Raw genomic sequence first — 22,505 nt, forward strand, 5'->3', positions numbered from 1 at the left:
GCACCTGGTTGTTTGTTTCTTATCTTGAGAATCTACTCAATACGATTCTGTTTCTGACTTTTTCTGTCTATTTCTGAATGTTGAAATTGATACTGCACTGGTCAAGTTCAGTTGCGGACGTCTGCATAACAAAGATCAGATCAGCAGACACTGAATGAAAATATGCAGATAAATAGGCAGGGCTAGATCATATTGAGCTCCATTTTTTTGACCAGAGGCCATAGAGAAGAAATCTCCCAGCTTTGTCCCAGCCTCTTCTGCTATATGCATTTTGGTTAAATGCCCTGCGTCATGTTCTGAGGTTGAGATACAATGCTCAAGGGGGAAGCTGGTTGTGGGTTGAGAACAGAGTGAGGAACATTATAGCAGGACAAGGGAATGGAGGCCTTAGAAATGAAAGTGAAAATGAATCTTGCCAAGCCTAGAGCACGAGAGCTGGAAGGTGAGAGGCTTTCAATCTATTTCCTGCACCACCTCTGCCTGCCCTTGTGCTCCCTACACTGGGCTTGTAAATGGAAGGTGACAGGCTGTGAGCAAAAGCAGGCTGTGGAGGAGGCTAATCGGCCAGATCCACACCTCCTCCAGCTCCCCCAGGTCCGAGAACAGGCCTAGCCCTAAAGATTCAGTAGGAAGTTGATGACTTATAGCCAATATAGGAAAGCTGGCTCTCTTTCCACACAGAGTTGCACAGAGTTACTCATGTGAAAACACCAGCTCAATGAGGGAAGTCTGCTGAATGCAAAAATAATCATCATTAATCACTGCCCTGCTGGCTTGGGTTGTGTTACCAATTAGCATCTGGGAACTGGCTTTCACATCACCAACATCCCAGCATGTTGTGTTTGTGTTCTTCACACATACAGTATACCCCCTCAAGTCATATCCAGTCACACAATGCATTTATTTGATATGATAGCAGGGTGTGGGACTGTAGACAGAAGAAAATTGCTCCTCAAGGGTTGCTTCAGAGTTTAACAATTATTGTCATTAGCTTTTTTTTATATTCAGAAAATTAATGTTGCAGTAACATCTTGTCAAAATTCATATAACCGAGGGCCAAAAAAAGAAACAATGCTGACACTGTGGGATTTTAACAAGTATGTAATGAAATTCATTCCTTGAGTCCATAAACTATAGATTGTCATTCAAAACAAACCATAAACATTCATGGCTATCTTATCTATTTCAAATAAACTGCAATTGAGCAGAACCATTTATAAAGATTGGCGGGAACCTGCAGTCTGAAGTCTTTTTCATTACTGACCTGCCGGTGAAGGCAGATGCAGCACAAATCAGACAATGACTTGCTGAGCTAAATCTCTGACAGCATTGGGAGACGTACTACCTCTGTGCTCTGCTGAGTGGCAGCTCATGAAGAGATGTGGCCTAGCTGACATTCTGGAGGAAGTCAGTGGCAATTTGAACAAAGACAATCCATTGCTTAAAATATGAATGAAGCAGCTTGTAACACTCAGCATGGTGGCTATATTACATGATTATCAGTAAAAAGAGCCAATCAAAAATCACCACTGCATGTATAATATATATATATATATATATATATATATATATATATATATATATATATATATATATATATATATATATATATGTAACTGCTCAGGATCATTAAGATGGCCACAGAGTGGACAGATTTTACTAGAAGGACTTTGATGAAATCCCCTTTGTCAATATCTGTCTGTGTGTGCTTCTAAAATAGAAATCTCAACTTATGCTGTATTCCACAGTCTTCTTTCTCCAACCTAACCTTATGTAAACCTTATGTGAAATGGACATGAACAGGCAGACATTTACATCAGTTTGTCTTAGACAAAGCCTTCCTATCTCTTGTGACAGAGAGGATTATAAGCACCCATACTGCCCTGCTTGTGCTTAGGGAATTGTTATTGATAGAGCTAGGTGATAGAGGTGTAGGCCTGCCTCTATGACTCATACCATCTACAACATCTAGGAAGAACAGACACTTGATCTGATTGCCATCTGTGTCATCAGACTTTATCTCTTAGATTTTTTTATTAGCTTTTGTAAATAGATCCCTATGATACTCGTGCTTATACAGTGTGAAATTATAACTCATGATCACACGCCGGAGAAAGGCAGCATTTCCTCTAACAAGATAATACTGAAAAAAGCCATTGCGATGCTGTTGAATTATTTAGATTTATTATCATAATGAATATGATTTTCAGGCTTTCAATGGCAGGGAGCCGTTGCTATGGAGAAGGGCCGTGGTGAGCTCGCACATGCAGATGTGTTTTGTTCATTTGCCGTGCTGAGACAGGGAGCATTCGTGACTGAAGGGGTTGGGCTATTGCCAAAGATGAACAGCACCATGGGCTAGATACTTTATGCGATGATTTATGCGATGATAGTGAGGAAATCTACTAGTGGTGAGGGAGTGTATTTGACATATTGTGAATAATAACGACAGATTTATGCTTTTGATTTTTGGTTTTGGCTTTGATGAAAGACAGTACTTACATTCCATCAGTATTTGCATGAAAATGTCCCTATTGGGCAACAATAATATAAACTGAAAAGAAATACACAAAGCACACAACAAATTGCTAATAGCTTTAAAAGCCATAATAATTTTCTCAGAGGACATTATGTGTTGAAGATACCAATCAAATACAATTTGTCTGACACATTCCTCTGTGCATTCTGGGAACATGTTCAGTCCAATAATCAGAGCTGAATGAAGACACTGCCTGAAAAGCTGAAAATGTCAAGCTGTGCAGAGGTTAGTACTGGTGAAGGGAGAGGGAGAAATGAGCTTGATGGATATGTTTTAATCTACTCAGATCCTCAGATGTTTTAATCTACATTAGGTCATTTGCCTACTTGACATCAGGAAGAACCCATACTAATAGTGAGGCGAGGAAAGTGCAGACTCACACATCAGTTCAACCCCACCACACACCCACACATCTTAATGCTTTCATTTTCATTTGCACAAATGCCAAAGAATAACAATCACAGCAAGTTATCATAAGAAAATCTATATACTGCATTAAAAATGACTATAGCTACAGCAAATTAAATCTCTCTATATAAATATATGTAAAAACAATGCATTCTTTATGACATTCCCTGCTGGCTCATTCTAATTGTGAAGAAAAAAAGGATTTCAATTTTACATCATTGGTTAAGGGATATGTGTGGCATGATTTGTCACCCATTATTTTTACTTAACAGTAAGAGAAAAAAAACTCTAACCTCTGCACCTGGAAAAGACAGACAGAAAGAGATTTTTTCACCTCAGCAGAAAAAAACTCCAGAGTGGCTAAAGTTGCTCAATTGGTTATTACTATGTCTTCCTTCTTGTGAAACAGATACATTTGTTAGAAATAATATTAAAAATGAATCCTATTTTTTTAATCAGTGACAGTTTGACAATGTTAATGTTGGCTGGTGGAATTAGTCTGTCTCAGATAACTGTACTGGTATTTATCTATTTATTGTTTAACCATTAGTTATCATGTACTTAGCTGCCAACTTACAGTATGTGTCTAAATGTCATTATAGCCTAATATGCAAAGTAGCTAACTTTTAACCAAAATGTAGCAAAGTCATGCAGTCTAAAAAGCCACGTTTGGAAATTTTTGATACACATTCACATACACAAAAAGTCAATTATTTAAGAAGTCTGTTGATTGAATGGAAATTTAACAGATAGAAGATAGAAGATGTCTCAGAGCTAATGGATGTGCTGCTAGTAAAACAAACTAATCACTAATAACATCCTAAAAACCTCTAATGTAATTTCTAATGTATTTGATGATTGTCTTAGTATTTAGGTTATTTTGCTGTATTATGTTGTTACATTAGTAGGCAGACTATCTACTTTATTTTTATGTAACTTTATTTTGGGTGTCGGCCTGGGTAAGACTGTTAGGCCACTGTTGTTTTAACTCATCATCCCCTTTAAAAATGTTACCACAATTCACTAAGATGCAATGCTACTAATCACAACAGAGACTAAGCAGTATCTACTAGGGGTGGTGGCGAGCTAGTTGGGGAGACAGAAAAAACAGCGAGGGAGACGGTAACAAAATCAGACTAAATGTACTTTGTTAGGCTGAAAATATTAAAAATATTCATCAGACTAGATGAAGCCATTTCTACAGTCAACTGCACATTATGTAAGTCTAAGCTGTTTTTTTTTTTAAAGTTTCATTTGCTTTAATGGAACATTATCACTTTGATATCACTTTGCATGAAGTGTAGAGGGGCGCACGGGACTGTTTTTTGTGTGATCCCACTCCTACCCAGTGTTTTCTCAAGGTGTTATTTGTCGTCCTTTAAAACTAAATAATGTTTAACATAATAGCATGGTGCAGGGGTGTCCAATCCTATCCGGAAAGGCCTGGCGTGGGTGCAGGTTTTCATTCCATCAAGCAGGAGCCACACCTGATCCCACCTGTTTATTCAGTTGACCTTGGCTTTCAGTAGACTCAGGTGTGGCTTCTGCTTGGTTGGAATGAAAACCTGAACCCACACCGGTCCTTTCCGGATAAGATTGGACACCTCTGGCGTAGTGAATTCCATCGTGATCAGCACTGTGCAAAAGTGTGCCTTTGTTGCAGTGGGTTGCACGTCACTATCCGGTCCCACTCAGATAGATTGCAGCAGAGCATGCCAGCAGACTTAGACCAGTCCAGACTCATTTATGGACACTACTGAAGCTGATGTTATATATGGCAGTCATTATCAGTCCGCAAAAATGCAGAAACATTCTCCATCCAAGGAAAGCTGGTCATTGAGCTATAATGAGGGCTCTGTTGATGGACATGTCCATGCTATGCACTGTCAGTTCCGGTATCACTGATTTTAGCAGAGCGTCCGTCACTGACACGAGTAGATCTTAATTTATTCTAAATTGCTATGTCTTTATATAGGGTAACATCATTTGTTTTATTATTGTGCACATTTACTGCACTGATTAGTTTATTTTGCTGTTAGTGTAGCCTTAAAAAGGTGTAAATGTAATTTGTACCCTGAGTATGGCTGTTAATTAAAGTTTGACATGTTTTTTTGCAGTTGTTTATAAGCATTAAACTGCACTAATAAAACAGCCCAAAACTAGTCATGTCCTAAATCAGTTTTTGCCTTAACTGTGGAACAAATGACTAGTAGAATACTCCTTTTGATTTACTAGTGAACTAGTAAAAATTAATAGTCTTGCAACCCCTAATATCCACCAGACGCACATGTCCCAGGCTACCAAAAATAAGGAACACAATTTTCATGGCAAAAAAATGGCTTTTAATGCCAAAGGCTTTTATTTAGATGCCATTGCTGCGAACACATAATTTACAAGTATGAACACTAACAACTGAAGTTACACTCAGCTACCCCACATGTTAAGCTGCATAGATATGTAGACATACTCTTACTATAAGCATCAGATATTTATAACTCTTTAGTTCTACAAAACATGGTCAGCCCTCAGCCACGGCTTGATGCTTACCAGTATCATGCAGTGACCAGTACGTGCTACCAGCCAGTGAAATCATCCATCACAGTAGAGTGAGCTATTTGAACTGGACTTGTCATTGCCGCTTAACACATTTAAGAGATTCTCGACACAAAGGCCATATTTAGAGTGTTTGTGAAGCTGCTCATTATAATTGGTTTGTTGTTTGCTGATTTTCTCACATCTGTATCAGGAGACTACTGGACACATGAGACAGTTCACACTTCTTTCACCACTCTAAATGTATCCACGCTCAGCCAGAACGCATTGTCAGCCAATCTCGAAAATCTTTTTATGTATGTCTCTGGAATACAAATTTGAAGCATGTCACCATATATTTTCCACTGGATGCTTCTGTGTTGTGGCTCGTTTGGCACAGCCTCCCGCATGTTCGGCTCTTAAAGCAATTTCTTCTTTGTCTCTCAGAGTTCAATGACCGGAGAGAAAAGCTACAAGAGTGCTCTTTGGAGAATATTACTGTCTGGGAGATACAGTGGCATTGTTTTAGAGGCAAGTGCCACTCAATGTCAGGATGTGTGTGTGTGTGTGTGTGTGTGTGAGAGAGAGAGAGAGAGAGAGAGAGAGAGAGTGTGTGTGTGTGAAACAAGCTCTTCAGGTGTTTTTCAGTTGCAAAGATGCAGATAGGGCTTGAAATAAATCAGGATTGTGTGGGGGAGTGTTTTGTTTCATTGATTACTATGACACCTTTTCACTACTGACAATAAGACAACTCACTTCTTGCTATCAAAACTTAAAAGAGCTTAAAAGAGATGGATTGAGAGAAAATCACATTTGCAAGGAATCTATAAGATAAATGGTCATATATGTTTCTATTGTTTAGTATAAGCAGTAATGCTTCTGAACCACACATGATTGATGGGGAGGATGCAGGCACAGTGTGCCCTGAGGCTGATGGAAACTGTGGATTGACACTAAGATCAATGGCAGATTGCAATAAGCGTCCTAGGGAAAATTTATTAGTGCAGCAAAGTGTGACACTATGCATTTCGATGAGAATTCCAGAGGACTTCCTGCTCTGAAGAAGGCATTTCAAAGACAAACCAATGAACTTTGACCGTCAAAAAGGATTAAGGTCAGCGGAGGAATGCCAATGCTGATTACTGAAAGGAAACGTAAAGTAAACCAATAAGAAATAATAGGGAGTTTCACTTTGCTCATAGAAAAGATGAAAATACTATTTTGGAGATAAGAAATTGTGAGATTGTGTGAATACATAGCTGACGTGAGACATCCTAACGATGAGTATGAATATCACATCTCTTGCACCAGAGATACATGAAAGAAAGCAAGAAAGGCTTTTATGAGTATCACTGCACACACGCATGCAGTCACCTCCAAGAACTACAGGCATCCTTCTTGTACATGAGCAAAAATGACTTTATAAAATAAACATTTTTCAATTTTTAATTCAGTTTTTTACTCAGTTGGGAAAACCATTTACTCTAAGAAAAAACATCCCCAGGAACTAGTTTTGCCTTTGACCATGCCCTGCATCTCGGGGGTATAAATTTGAGGTTGTGCACAAATAAAATCCTTTCTCCATCCTTCACCATGAGGAAACTACAAACGAGGCAGATGCTGCTGACCTGCAAAACTCAACTAATTAAAAAACAAGTATAATGCCATTAAGCACAATAGAAAGTCTGGAACAGTTAAATATTTGCCCCAGAATTGGACCTATGAGCAAAGGTTCAGAATGGCACACTTAGTTGATTCCCAGTCAAGTTTCAAATTAGATCCCACCTCCATTACAACAAACTCTTTGGAAGAGTTGCAAAAAAAGAAGCCTCTCCTGAGAGCAACCCACAAAATGAAGCAGCTGAACTTCGCTAAGCATCATTGGTACTACAAAATTGGAATTCGTATTGTGTGTTGTCATCAGATGGGACCACAATCAAACTTTTCATCCATGGACATCATTGGCATGCTCAGCAATGAATAGGTACTGCATACAAGGAAAAGCACCTGATACCCACTGTAAAATACGGGTGATGATTGATGCTTTTGGGCTGTTGTGTGGCTAATGATCCAGGCCTCTTGTGAAGAATAATGGCATCATGAACACTGGTAGGTACCAGGATATTTTAGCCCCAAACCTGCTTCTGACAGGAGGTTAGGATCATGAACCCCAACATACATCCATCCCCAGATTTGAACCTTTTTGAAAATCTGTGGTCTGAATTGAAGAGGAAGTCCACATGTACAAACTTAAGAATATAAAGCAACTTAAATATTGCGGACCACCTGCTACAATTATCTCCAGCCTTGAGAGGCATTACAGGAAGAGTAAGAGTGCTGTTATTCTCTCTAAAGTAGGATGGCCAGACTGATCTAAATTAAAATTAATAAATAAACTAATAAAATTATATAATGTCCTCATGTGTTTAAGCTCCAAATATCATAGATGTGTTATGTATTCTTATGCATAGAGATACACACCATGTCTGAATTTGTTCCCTATTTACTACATAATGCACTATTTTGTAACAATAGTTTACTATATTATGAACTGTAAATCCAGTGGATAAATATTGCACACTGCATCTGCACAAAAGTTATAGCATTTTATTTCAGCTTTGCAGAAAGGTGGACAGCGGACACTGGAGTGGTCAGTCCCATATATAAATATTTTATAGAAGTTTAAAAAAAAGTTTAATGATCACTAAACCCAACAGCCAGTTGTTAAATGTTCAATGTAAAGAAAAATTGCATTGTTGTTTCAATTCCCTAGCAAATTACAGGTAATTTGTAAAATTAGCTGATACTTATTTTATCCATTAGCAGTATAAATATTGACTATTAAATCATGAAAGGACACGTTAAAATAAAAGTCCCTAATCTAACTTTGATGTTGCTTGGTGTTTCCAATGTTTCCAGTGGTTATTGCAAAAACAGACCACGATGACCACTATGAAATAGACCACTAAGTAAATGTTGTCTAAATTCAGTCTAGTGCCTCACTTATATTATATTATATTATATTATATTATATTATATTATATTATATAGTAAATAAATAATTTCAGACAGAGCTCCACTCATACATACAGATTTGTCTTACAATCCTTGTGAGGAGCTTCCATTCACATAATTATTAATGCAGATAATTAATGCTACACTTACACTTACTAACCCTAACCTTAACCTCATTTAAAAAAAGGAAACCTTTGAGTCTTATAATAATAAAAAGATCAGCAAAAAATCCCCACAAGGTCAAAACTGTCAAGTTATAAAAAGAAGATATAAAAATCTGTCCACAAGCACTCCTGAATCCCCACATACCTACATGCACACAGGGTTGCTTTGTCTTCAGTCAGACCAATTATCTTTTCCTAAACACGTTCCCACACCTTGTCTGTTCTTTGTAAATAGATACACGCACACATAAAGAGTTGTGTACACATATACACACTGAGTGTGCAAAGATGAACCTTTGCAAGCCATTTTAGGGAAAGCATGTCAGAAAGGCTGAGACAAAAGGTGGGCTGTGTTCAGCTGTGAGGCATGCAGTCGTCTGCTGCATTCAGCCATAACAAGAGAATAATTAGACCAGCAGCACTGAATAAACTTGTCTGACAAACAAATGAACCATGGAGGAAACAAACCAGCAAGCCCCCATAATAGATCATTTGTCCCTGGCCTCTAAGGTGCATCACTTCACTCGCACAATTGGTTCTAAAACGACGCATCTTTTGCTTCACGTCTATAATTGAGAGATAATCACAGGCTTGCGCAGTGCAGGGCAAATTGAGTCTGCTGGATTTTCAAAGACTTATTCTAAAGAATTATAATCAGATTTTTGCAGATGTGTGATGGCACTGTTAGTTACCTATTGCTGCAGCCAGATGGACTGCTATGGATGAGGAGCCAAGTGAGAAAACAGTGTCATGTTGGTACTATAATAAGCAGATGCTATGAAGATGCCATAATGTGATCCTGGTTCTGTGTTCTCATCTCAGACAATGGAACTATTTCTTAAATACATGTCTGCTTATAGCACTAAAATCCCACTAGTTCACACAGGAGTCCAGACTACTTCCATGAAATCCCAAAATCTGCTCGACATGCACCCAGCACTACCATACAGCAGAGCAAATGGAGACAGATGAGAGAGAAACAGAGTGAGATGGCTACCGTGGGGAGCAAGAGAATCCATTAATAAATGTCTAGCCTGAGTAACAAACTTAATTTAGCACTGGTGAGAAGGTGAGAGAACATGTTGCGTTGAATATGTCATCAGCAGAGGGCAGGCATGGTGTAAATGCTGCTGGAAATGTGACTTAAAACATGTCTCCTTGACACAACCATGCAAATATCACAAATGAGAACTGATCTGTCCACACCACTAGCTCTTCTTGTCAGAGAGATGCGGTTAAGCACTAAGCAGCTACAGTCACCTTCCACCAAATGAGCACTCCTGAGATGCGTAACCAAATTACTGCATGTCTGTCATTATTACTCAGTGGTGAAAAAACTTCTGCGTTCACATCCTTTCCAGGTTAAGAAGAGGAGGGGATTTTGAGCATCACTGTCTCCCAAAAAACCAGTACCCTCCCTCTCCCCCCAAGGGATGGAGCCGGAACTTGGCCGAGCCCCCATGTGTGACTATTTTTCACAGGGGGATGGCCTCATCTCTGACAAACAGGACGGAAATGGAGCATCTGGCCCTGCCTCTCACTGTCAAGAAAATATATTCCTCCCTCTGTGCTTGTATTTGTGGCAGCTGGCAGGGCTTACCCCAGCCTCTGCTTCAAGGCCATGGGCTTAATTTTGATCCCTGGGGCTGGCTGTATCACTCATCTCTTGCACCATTTTTCTCTCTCTTATTCCTTTCTCTCTTACTCATTTGTATCTCTCCCACACAAACACACACACAAACAAACAAAAGCTTTCTTCATTACACCATCTTTTTTCTGAAGTGGTCAGTGGTCATCTAGCCAATGGTGTTGCTTATCCAGATGACATGCTTGGAACAATTCAGGAAAGACAGAAGAAGAGCATTTTGGGAACGGTCTGCTGGATTGATAACAGTAGAGATAGACCAGGATGTGGCAGACAGAGATGGGCACCAAGAGCTCTGAGGGAACAGAGAGAACCGCTGCATATGGGAACATAGCAACAAAGCATGTGTCATCCCAGTTCCATTCACAAGACCACACAGCCACGTATTCATCCCGACATCTTTCAACAGGATGCTTTTCATAACCTGTCATGGTTCAATCTCAAGGCTGTAGACAAGAGTTGGGTCTGTTGGAAGAGAGAATTATACTGAATCGCAGTTCTATGAGATGGAAAGAATGAGCTCAGGGATGGAGAGTGGGAGGAAGAGAAGAGAGAGGAAGAAGGACCTCTTGTTATAGCTCCACACACCATTACTGCCAGTCCTTCTCATTATCTTGCTGAAGTGTGTGGGGTGTCTTTATAAATGTGAATTAGAGTGATTGTCTCTCATCTTCATTTTAATAAGTATTCATCCCACAATTTAACCCAAAATTAACTCAGTATAGGAGCTATGGACAGGCTTCACCAACTCTGAAATATAGCAGTTCATAAACAAACATCTGCACCTAACATGCATTATAAAACCGAAGGTCTTGCAATCAAACATGAATTATTACTCTCATCTTGTAGTATAGAATTAGACTCTGACAGTACACCTTACAAATACATGGTTTTAATGTTGCTTACTAAAGTACATGAATAATGGTCCCCAACATTCAACCAAGCACTCTCGCTTTCAATTTAGGAGAATGGACACAATAATTACTCTCTGACATCTATTCAAGTAATGACACATATAATTACCTGCATCTATTACTAAAGTCCCACAGAATAGAACAAAGAACCTTGAACAAGGCATGATGGATGGTGTTGTGACATCTATCTTTAGGAAAATTAAAAACTACATTTTTTTTTATTAAAGCCAAGCCAAGCCTCCCCAACTCTGAATTGCCTTACCTCAGAACTTCCGGCTAAATGCACTGACATCCATTAGTTCAGGATTGTTATCGATTCAGCCACTAAAGTATGGCTAGGAGTTTAAGAGACTTTGAAAACCATATAACCTTTATGTTATATAATAAGTAAATTGATCATGTGGAATGATGGAAGAAAAGGAGAAACATATGGAAATTCATCCTGATTCATACTAGGCAATAGGACCTAGCTAGAACAAGTACTCAAAATCAACCACCAAAGACATAAAGCCTCTGACCAAGCACTGTCAGCTCATAACTGTAATTTGTTTATAACAGTCTGACATAATTGACTCAGATGTGCTGTGCTCTCTATTGCTCCCTGGTTTCAAGAGAAACTGTTCATTCTTCCTCAGTCAATTGGTCAAACACACATCTCAAAACAGATGGCGATATTAAAAAAAGGCACTGGCAGGTGTCAGCATTAAACTATTATACCACCAAGCCAGAAATCACTGGACTGTGAGTAACAGCTTATACTATTCTCTGCCAAACTTCCTGTGCCAGAGACTGTCCAGTGACTTCCACATGGCAAAAGCTCACAATTGTGTGAAAAGAAGCCCAGTTAGCAGCTGTGCAGATGTACTCAATAGACAAATCTCAGAGTAATGACTTTAAGATGGCCATTATCTCAATGTGTTTTAACTAAGCAGTTTAAGCAAACAGATGTATTCCGGCTTAGTCTATTTTTATCCACATATCTGCTGAACAGTGCCAATATAGATTTTATAAACAATGCAGATCTTTCATGATACTCTAAACTTTAAAGCAGGGAAGCATTTGTTATAACATTGGTAGAATGCAATAAGACAAAATGACCCTTAACCTTAAATGCATGGGTGTTTGTCTACGTCGTGGCTCATTAGTAGACCAGTTCTTATATCCAACCAAGATTTTTCCAAAAACTGCAATAATAGTGTAAAAACCCTCAAACAAACTGGAAAAGGACAATGTAAAGGGGAGAAATGAGACCATGTGCCACTAATGATCAAAGGTATGTATTTAAGTGTTAAGAGTGCAGAGGAATTGTGAGAATTGTGTGTGTGAGATGTGATAAGATTTTGTACAGGCCCAGACATCTGTCTGATGGAACGGACAACTGGATAGTCAATGTGGTAAGCTTTATTTTCTGCCTCTGTCATAGCCTTTTGTCTCTGTGTTCAAAGAAAAACTGTTGAGAATGCCAGTGAATTCAAGGACAAAACAGTCAAGCTGACAGCAGGGTGACAACACTTCTGTCAGTAAAAGCTCAAGAAAATACATTATCCATCTTAAATAGCACTGCAGTCCATTGCTGTCAGGTAACATTATCTCAAACCCTCAGTAGAAAGCAAGAGGTTCCAAAGAAACAATCCAAGGACATAAGACACACTCATCTACCAGTCAACAGTTAAATTGTCCATAAATTCCATCTGGTTGGAGACACAAAATTATTTTGTAGAAAATACCCTTTGGTTTCAGGTTTTGAGACTTCTACATCTTGGGAATATAACAACTTCTACATCTTGGGAATAATACTTTTAATAGTGTGTAGCAAAACAATTCTCCTATCTACAGATTTAAAAGATAATGTATTTAAAGCATTAGGACAAATTAATTATTATCTGATCTGTCCAGAGCTATACTCAGCTGTAATAAAAAAAGACTGATAGGAAGACTTGATGCCAGTTAGAAATGAAACAGCATCAAGAGGAAATCTGAACATAAAGCAAGTATAAAGCAATAAGTAAAAAATAAAAGTACAGTGCTCATTTCTTTCTTATACGCATTACTGTGGTGTATCTCTTTCTTATATGCATTACTATGGTGTAACTAGCATACATAACTGCTGATCGTTCCAACCCCTTATTACGGTATTCATTTTCTAATAACACCATAATCAGCTAATGTAATTCATAGCAGTAATCAAACATATGTCACTTTCATGTCATTGTTTGCACAAAGATGCTGAATTTTATCTGAAATTCTTGCAGCACTTTGTAAAATGACTGGCGTGAGTAAGAGGGGGACATCATTCAGTAAAGTGTGTCTTAATTTTCTCTCTTGTAGTGCCATTTAATGTGTCTGTGTCACTGCCTGATTACAAACAGCCTCTGCATGGCAACAGCCTGGAACTGTGTGGCCTTGTCATGCTTGAAATGCTATTAAATCACTGTCCAGTATCAAAAGCCTGAAAAGAGACTTTTAGTTTAATAAGACCATCAGAAGCAGGCCATGCTCCACTTAAGAATATTTAGAGAAATGTTAAAATATATATACTGCTTAATTATACATACTGTGGCTTTGGAAATTATTCAGACCCCTTCACTTTTAGCACTCTTTATGGCCATTAATCCAAACACAATAAATAATCCAAAATGGCAAAGCAAAAACTTGCTTTTAGAAACTTTTGCCAAATTATTAGAAATCTGGAAAAAAAATAAATCTCATTTAGATATGTATTCAGAACCTTGCCTGAGGCACTCCAAATTGAGCTCAGGTGCATCCTGTTTGCTTTGATTATCTTGAGATGTCTCCAGAACTTGACTGTAGTCCAAATTCAATTAGACATGATTTAGAAAGGCACACACCTGTGTGTGTAAGGCCCCACAATCCACAGTGCATGTCAGACCAAAAAACAAGCCATGAAGTTCCAGGAACTCCCCATAGACATCCTTGATCAAATTGTGTCAAGACATAGATCTGGGCAAGGGTATAAACGATTTCTAAATCTTTGAATGTTCCCAGGAGCACAGTGGACTCCATTTTTATGAAATGAAAGAAGTATGGAACCACAAGGACTCTTCCTAGAGCTGGTCTTCTAGCCAAACTCAGTATCTGTATCTAGAAGGGCCTTGGTCAAGTAGGTGAACAAGAACCCAATGGCCACTCTAACAGAGATTAAAAAAAAGTCTTCTGCAGAGATGTGAGAACCTGCTGAAAGGACAACCATTTCAGAAATACTCATCAATCAGACCTATCTGGCAAAATGGCTAGACAGAACCCACTCCTGAGTGGCATATGGCAGGCACTTAAAAGTCTTTGGTGTGATGAGATGATGAATTCTTGAGACTGAATGCCAGGGGCTACACATGGAAAAAAAAAACAAAAAAAAACAACAGGTACTGCTCATCAACGTCCCTATGATGAAGCATGATGGTGAGAGCAGGTGCTTTTCAGTGGCAGGTACTAGAAGATGGGTCAGAAGGATTAATGCAGTCATATACAGAAAGGTCCTTGAAGAAAACCTACTCCAGAGTTTACACAACCAAGATTTTATTATTATTTATTTTTTAACAAATTTGCGAAAATTTCTAAAAACTTGTTTTTGCTTTGCCATTATGAATTATTGTGTGTAGATTGATGGTCAAAATTGTTCATTTAATTCATCTAAAATAAAATTTATAACACAATAAAGTGTGCAAAAATTGAAGGGGTCTGAATACTTTCTGAAGCCACTATTCATTTTCTGTTTTGGGATACAGCTCTTCAAAAACAGTGGCCCCTGTCTTTTTACTTGTTTTCACTAACACACTCCTTCACTACAACACCACAACATCCTGGTCAGAGTCACAGTGGATCTGGAGCCTATCCTTGGAACACACGGTGCAAGAGTACCAGCATGTTTTTGACAGTGGAAGGATACTGGACACCAAATATAAAAAGGTAAATACTCTTTTTTCCTTATTTGAGAAAGGAAAAAACATTTGAGACCATTCTGATACATTTATATAGTAACTCATGTCCAATAGTAGTTTTAGATGTCAGTGTAAATATTAAATGTAAATGTCAACTATAAATGGTAAAAATAATGGTATAAAAGTAAATATTAAATATAAATTTTAAATGTAAATGTCAAAATTAAGTGTTGTTTCATTTATATGCTAATTGCCCCCGTGATTTCGAAGTGTGCATCACACGAAAACATGGTGTTGGTAGGGTTGCCAGGTTTACACTATACTGTGCTAGTTTTAAAACAAAGTTGAGGATGTGAAAAGCAAGTCCCCTGATGGCATTTTTGGGCTGACTTTAAACAGTATGTGGCAAAAAGATTTTGATCTAAAGCAAATAATCGGAATTAAATCAAACCAGTTTGTACAAACGTATGACATGTCAAAGAGAAATTTAAATGCAGACGGTGTAGACCTATCTACAAATAACCGTTTCCGTTCTCTATGGCAGTCCAGAAAGGCCATGAGTTTTTTTTCTTGTGGCAAGATAACAAAAGTTATTTGAGATTACAGGTTATTTTTCGCATGATATCAATACCCATTTTTACTTTAATCAGTGGCTGATACCAGAGACAGTAGCTACCGCAGTGGGAGAGCTTTACAACCCCAAAATTTTGGGTTCAATCCTGAGCTTGGGTGACGAAGTGGTGTTTAGTTGTATTTTTCCCCCCAATATCCTCCTGTGGATCAATAAAATAGATCTATCTACAGTCATGGGAAAAAGAAAGTATGCCCTCCTTCAATTTTTTTGGCCCACTCTTATTTATAACATTGCTTCAGTTCATTGAAGTTTGGGGGCATTCATTTATGCACAGATCTCTTAAGATCCCACCACAGCATCTCAACAGGTTTTACGTCTGAACTTTGACTTAGCCATTCCAACACCTTGATTTTTTATTCTTTAGACATTAAGATGTTGATTTGCTGGTATGCTTGGGATCATTGTCCTGTTGTATGACGCAATTTCGGCCCAGCTTAAGCTGCTGGACAGATGGCCTCACGTTTGTCTCAGGAATATTCCAGTATAAAGCGAAATTCTTCGTTGTCTCAATGATTGCATGCTTTCCAGGCCCTGTGGCTGCAAAACAAGCCCAAATCATCACTCCTCCACTATCATGCTTGACAGTTCTTATGAAGTGTTTGTGGTGATATGCTGTGTTTGGTTTTGCCAAACATGGTGCTGTGTATGATGACCAAACATCTCCACCTTGGCCTCATCAGTCCAAAGGATATTGTTCCAGAAATGTTGTGGTTTGTTCAGTGCAATTTTTCAAACTTAGGTCATGCTCCATATTCTTTTTGGAGAGAAGGGTTTTTTCCTAGCCACTCTTCCATGAAAGCCGTACTTGTTCAGTCGTTTTCTGATTGTGCTGTCATGAACATAAACATTCAATGTGCTTACAGAGGTCTGCAGGCCACATGATGTAGCTCTTGGGTTTTTCTTCATATCTCTGAGCATTAAACGGTTTGTCCTTGGACTGTATTTGCTGGGGTGCCCACTTCTGGGAAGATTGGGAAGACTATCTTGAAGGCTCTCCACTTGTAAACAGTCCTTCACACTGTAGAATGATGAATTACAAATTATTTGCAGATGGCCTTATAACCCCTCCCAGATTGATGAGCAGCAAGAATTGCTTCTCTGAAGTCATGGATGATGTCCTTTCTTCTTTGCATGATGTAGACACACAGCTGAGTGCTCCAGAACACCAAAATGCCAAAGGTTCTGCTTTTATAGAGGTAGTTCTTGATTATTCACTAATCTTTCATTAGTAATACCTAGCTGCTAATTACCCTCTTATTGATTGTGGAAGTAGGAAGGGTGTATTTATTTTTCCCACCTGGTTTCTGAATGTTGGTTTAGTTTTTAGGAGAAAATTGGCTACATGTTGAAATCTGTTGTGTTTTTTTGCTGTCACCTGAGGTTATTTGTTTATAGAAGCTGGTGAGGTCCACACAATTGTTATTTAGGCCCTGATAAATAAAAAAAAGAATTGAAAGAGGCTGTATGGCTGCCTACATGATCACTCTTCAAAGTAGTAGATTAGGTATTTGTTTTAATTACATTTAGTATAAGCAATGAAATCATGTTTTGATGAGAAACTAAACATTTTTATGTAAACCATAGATAATATTTTCTCTTACATCTGACCAACAACATATTACATTTTTTCAGTGTACAGATGTACAAAAATACAGAAGTAGGTAAATGTAAAAGTAGGTATGACCTGTATCACTAGCTAGTCAGGTAGACAGCTTAGCCAATGTCCTGTTTACCTACTACTCTACTTCTGTAATCCTAATTTAAGGATTTACCGGTTGGTGTACCGATGACATCGCAATCCCAAACGAGTGTCCTGAATGCAAACAAAAACCACCGCCACCCGCAGACTTGCTCTTTACACTGGCTACATTGTTCCTAATCTAGCACAATATGGTGTAAACCTGGCAACCCTACTGCCACTATGTTTTCTCACTGAAGCACACTTCAAGAGCGCAGGGGAATTTAGCATATGAACAAAACATTTTCTACTACAAAAAAGTTCTACATTTACATTTACATTTAAGATTTATGCTTATATTTAATACTTACACTTATGTTTCTATTTATCATTTACATTTTTTTTTCCATTTATATTTAACATTTACATTTAATATTTACACTGACATGAGTCTGTATCTAAATGTATTTGAATGGCCTCAAACCTTCAAAAAAAATTCAGAGAAAAAAAGAGTATTCCACTTTTTTTACATTTGGAGCTCCATAGAAGGAAACCTGAGGTCTCAGAGGAAACCCACAAAACTACAGGAAGAACATGAAAAATTCCACACCTGAACTGAGTATCAAACCATAATCCTTGGAGCTATGAAGTCTGCTGCACCACCGTTGCCTGGGGTATCTCTTTCCATTCATGAAAAGCCATGAAAATCTAATGATGTCTCATTTGTCAGCTGAATTATTTGCCTGTGGAATGGACCTACTTGGAATATCAAAATATTTTTTTAGTTTCTGCTGATCAGCTGCTCTGTCTAGACTGGGCTGGCTATCTCTGAAAAATAAAAATCAGTAGTTAGCCTAAGATTGCCTTTTAGACTCCATTGTGTGTGAAAGCTGTTTTAAACCAGAGATAAACAAAGCAGACAATTTTCAAATGTCAAAGTGTGTGCTTATTTCTTTTTAATACAGATCTAATCAGTTCAATCAAATTACTATTTTGAAACATAGCTCAGTGATGGTAGTCTAATTCACAGTACAGCTGTATAATTTAATAGCCTTAACCCAAAGGTCAACTCCACTGAGCAGACTTCTTGTCGCTACCTCGGTGTGAACTCAGAGCCTTCCAGAGTATTCCTCCACCAGTGGAGCTTATTATCTGCACCGAGTGCAAACACCATCATTCTCCAATAGTGCACACTCACAAGAAAATAATACGCTATGATCCTGCTACCATTATCCACCTGTCTCTACATCAAGGCAGACAGTTCTCATCTTCCTCCCCAAATATGAAGGTGGCAATTACAGCTCCTAGGTCCTCTTCAACGATGTAACTATAGGAGAGATTTTTATATAATCTGATAGTGTCTGTCAGATATAAAGCTGCTAGAGCTATCTGCAACACATGGAAGACTGATTGTGTTTCTGCATGGCAACAGTCAAGGGGGAGGCAGTTTCTGGGCAGTTCTAAAGGATCTTCTTTGAAAGGGGATCAACCAAATTGATTGTGTGGGAAATGTGGCATTAATGCTTGATTGCCTCAACATGCCTTAATGAGCTCAGTGGCTGCACAGTAAAATGAATAAACCTCCAACAGATGGAAATCTACATCACTCACAGGAATATGCTCTTACTAATAACCGTTATGTAAGGCTGGAATAAAAGTTGGTTCTGACTAATGTAATGAAACCTTGAACACTATTTAATGATGATGTCTTTTTAAAATGCTCTGACACAACCTTGAGCATTAAGTCCCTAAAGAAAAGAATTTTTCTCTCCGGCTTTCAAACTCTCACATTTACGTACATATATACGTAAATGCAAGAGCTTGAAATGTTGGACAGAATTGCAAAAAATTCAAAGAGCAATTTGTCATAGTTTATAGTTTCGAGATTTTTACTTTTCATTAAATAAGACCTTTTTCAGCTCTTTGTGTGTGTGTGTGTGTGTGAGAACAATGTTTACAGCGTGTGCTCCAGGCTACTTTACATAGCGGGTAATGAGTCTACTCACCAATTTATTCACCTCGAGACATTAAGAATTTATGAGAAGGCTGCGCTAAGGCTGAAATATGGGAATACACTTCACCTTGAAACTGGAACTGGCTTCAGAGAGAATATTTTGGAATTTATCCATTTAAAATACATTCTTTTTAACCTCTCTTTCTGTTTCTGTGTGTGTCTGTGTGTGTGAAAGGGAATAGTATGTAAATTCTTTATTTTACAAATTTTTACAAATTTTTACAAATTCCTCAAACATCACACAGTAGGCTGAGTTCAATCTTCAAGAGTCAATGCAGCAGTTACTGACATGTAAATCCGCTGACTCAAGAATAAACGACACAGCCGGCCATCTGCGTGGGTGCAGATGGACATGATATGCGCAAGCTGTGTGCATGCATGCATATATCTAAGTGTGCAGGAGGGACTTGGTTCTGCTGGATTGGTCATCATTACTCATACACAGGCAGCCACATGTTAAGCCAGGCTCTCAAGTCCCTGTATACACAAGACTTATGAAGACTGTAGCATTGGGTTAAGCAGCTCAATCAACGATGCATTCATTAATGCCTGGCTAAAAAGGTGGACTGGAGCCCTTCTCACTAACTCAACTGGGCGTGACCCCATCAACCACTCTCTGTCCATGGGGGGCTTCGTCCTTCCTCTCCTTGTGTCAGCAGACAGAGGGCCCAGCTGCGTGCTTCCTGAGCCAGATGAGCTTCCACACAGCCACTCTATCAGCAGGTAATGAAGAAACAACAAGCACACATGAGCACACTGTGCTACACTTCCCTACAGCTCACGAGATACTATTCAGTTTGTCATGGAGGAATATAGGTAAAAGAAACCTGGAGAAGAAAAGAATATGTAGTACGACATCAACATACTGCGAGGAAAGATTGGCCAGGACCCCCCAGGGACTCTGTCTTTAGCTGACCTTTCTTCTTGAGTGACAGCTGAATGAACCTCATCAGTGGGAAGCACTGAGCTCTCTGTTCATTTAAGCCTGTCCACAGGCAAACAAACACTGTGACACTTATTTCATGCTGACTATCTAAGCAGCATGACAAAGTGTGTTCTGAGCAGTGTTGGGGAAATTACTGTGGAAATGTAATATAGTGCTGAATATGTAATCAGTAATGTAAGATTTCATTTGGATTTTGCATGTTCTACTAATTTAACCTCCATTAAATGCTCAACTTATTATTCAGTTATTTATCATAAAGCATATTATTTACTAATCCACTATGAATTATTAAGTTACTACAGTAAAACTAATAGAAATGGTATGCAGTTACATGAGTACACACTGATGTTTAAAGAGGAACATATAATTCATTGAGTGCTTCATTTACTATACTAAAGAGTCAAAATATAAAGTGCTTCTACACTCACTCGTATTCAGTCAACAGTAAGTTTATCCTTGTCTGGGTCGCGCTGGTTCTGGAGCCTATCTCGGTAACACTGGATGTGAGAAAGGAACACACCCTGGATGGGACACCAGTCCATAGAAGAGCACCATTTGCATACATATTCACATACTCATTCACACACAGGGGCAATTTATCTTAACCAATCCACCTGACATGTCTTTGGAAGTGAGAAGAAACTGAAGAACCCAGAGGAAACCCACACAAACACAGGGAGAACATATGGAACTCTACACATACAGTAAAACCTGGAGCTGTGAGATGGCTACACTACCTACTTTGCCACCGTTCTGCCTAAAGGGTTTCTTTATAAAGTTTTTTAGATACAAATCCAAAACAAACCCAGATAAAGATATAGAAATCACAAAAAATACTGTGTTAGTCTTAGTGACAATTACATTATTACAAATACATTATATACTACATTATGTAGTTATTATATTACTTTATACCATAGCGCCATTGAATTCTCAAATTTGATTGGTCAAAGTCATCTTTAAGATGACTGATACTACTGCTATTAGCAATTCAGCATTCTTTTACCATTTTCGTAATGATAAACTTTTCTGTGCTTTACTGTAGCTCCAGTGCAAACTAAAGAATCAAATTTCAGACACCAAACATTGTGGATAATTGACTACACTGGGCTAAAGGAAACTTTCAGTAATAGATATTTCACCAAATTCTAAAATCAAGTGTGTTGACATAGGGTGACCATATCTGACTCCATTGCATTAAGGCTGGTTTTGAGCAGAGGCTGGATGATGCAATGGCAAATACGATTGACTTCAAACAGGCTATAGATTTCTTCTACCTAACCTCCCTCCCTCCCTCCCTCCCTCTCTCTCTCTCTCTCTCTCTCTCTCTCTCTTGCAGATATTAAATTATAGATCACATGCTGCTTCCAGGGAGTTGGGGAATTAAAGGGCAATATGGACATGCCCAAGGACTTTCTCTGCTCTCTCTATGCTGACAGTAATTGCACTTTCACCAAAAAGAACACAGGCGAACACATGTACCTGAGAACTAAAGATGAGTTTGAAAATGAGTGCAAACATGTGTGTAGTGTCAAGCCCTAGGTTTAAGTGACACCAACTGGCATCATATGAGGGAAAATATTTATCTAAAGAGTAAGCTGAGTGTGTCTGTGTGTGTGTGTGTGTGTGTGTGTGTGTGTCTGTATTTTAAAGCCACTACAGCACTGAGGACTGTAACTTTTCCCTTGCACAGTACATTATGAAGAAGACTGGAGTTTAGTCTCGACGGCTTCATTGTCCTCAGGGTGAAAGTATATTATAAAGCCATAACTACCCTCACAGACACTAACACCAGCAACAACTTATTTACACATACTGCACGCAGCAATAAAACACATAATTCCCCTCATAAATATATCCCTCCTCAAGGTGCTCTCTGTCTATTTGTCTCGTTCATACCTTAAAAATTGAAATGGAATATATTGTTATAAGGCATCGTGTTACCTCTATCACGGTATGTAATGTTTGACTGCACGCAGATGCATAGACACATGCTCTCACTTTGATTTGTGCTCACAATAGCTGACTAGTTTGTTATATGGATTCCCTCTTTGGTTGCTGGAGGACCACTGAGAAAACACACAACACATTTCCCATGAGACTATGAATTCAACTCTGGA

At 38.5% G+C, this 22,505-nt stretch overlaps 1 protein-coding gene and 1 long non-coding RNA gene across 3 annotated transcripts in view; one reads left to right on the forward strand and one right to left on the reverse strand.

Annotated features, from left to right (window-relative positions):
- Positions 1-22,505, reverse strand: part of nrg3b (neuregulin 3b) — a 138,107-nt gene that overhangs the window by 83,970 nt on the left and 31,632 nt on the right. The window lies entirely within an intron of this gene.
- LOC128319540 (uncharacterized) overlaps positions 1-22,505 on the forward strand; it is a 63,992-nt gene that overhangs the window by 11,887 nt on the left and 29,600 nt on the right. The gene's annotated exons all lie outside the window — the stretch shown is intronic.

This window comes from Pangasianodon hypophthalmus, chromosome 12, assembly GCF_027358585.1.
Source record: "Pangasianodon hypophthalmus isolate fPanHyp1 chromosome 12, fPanHyp1.pri, whole genome shotgun sequence".
In the NCBI taxonomy this organism is placed as follows: Eukaryota; Metazoa; Chordata; class Actinopteri; order Siluriformes; family Pangasiidae; genus Pangasianodon; species Pangasianodon hypophthalmus.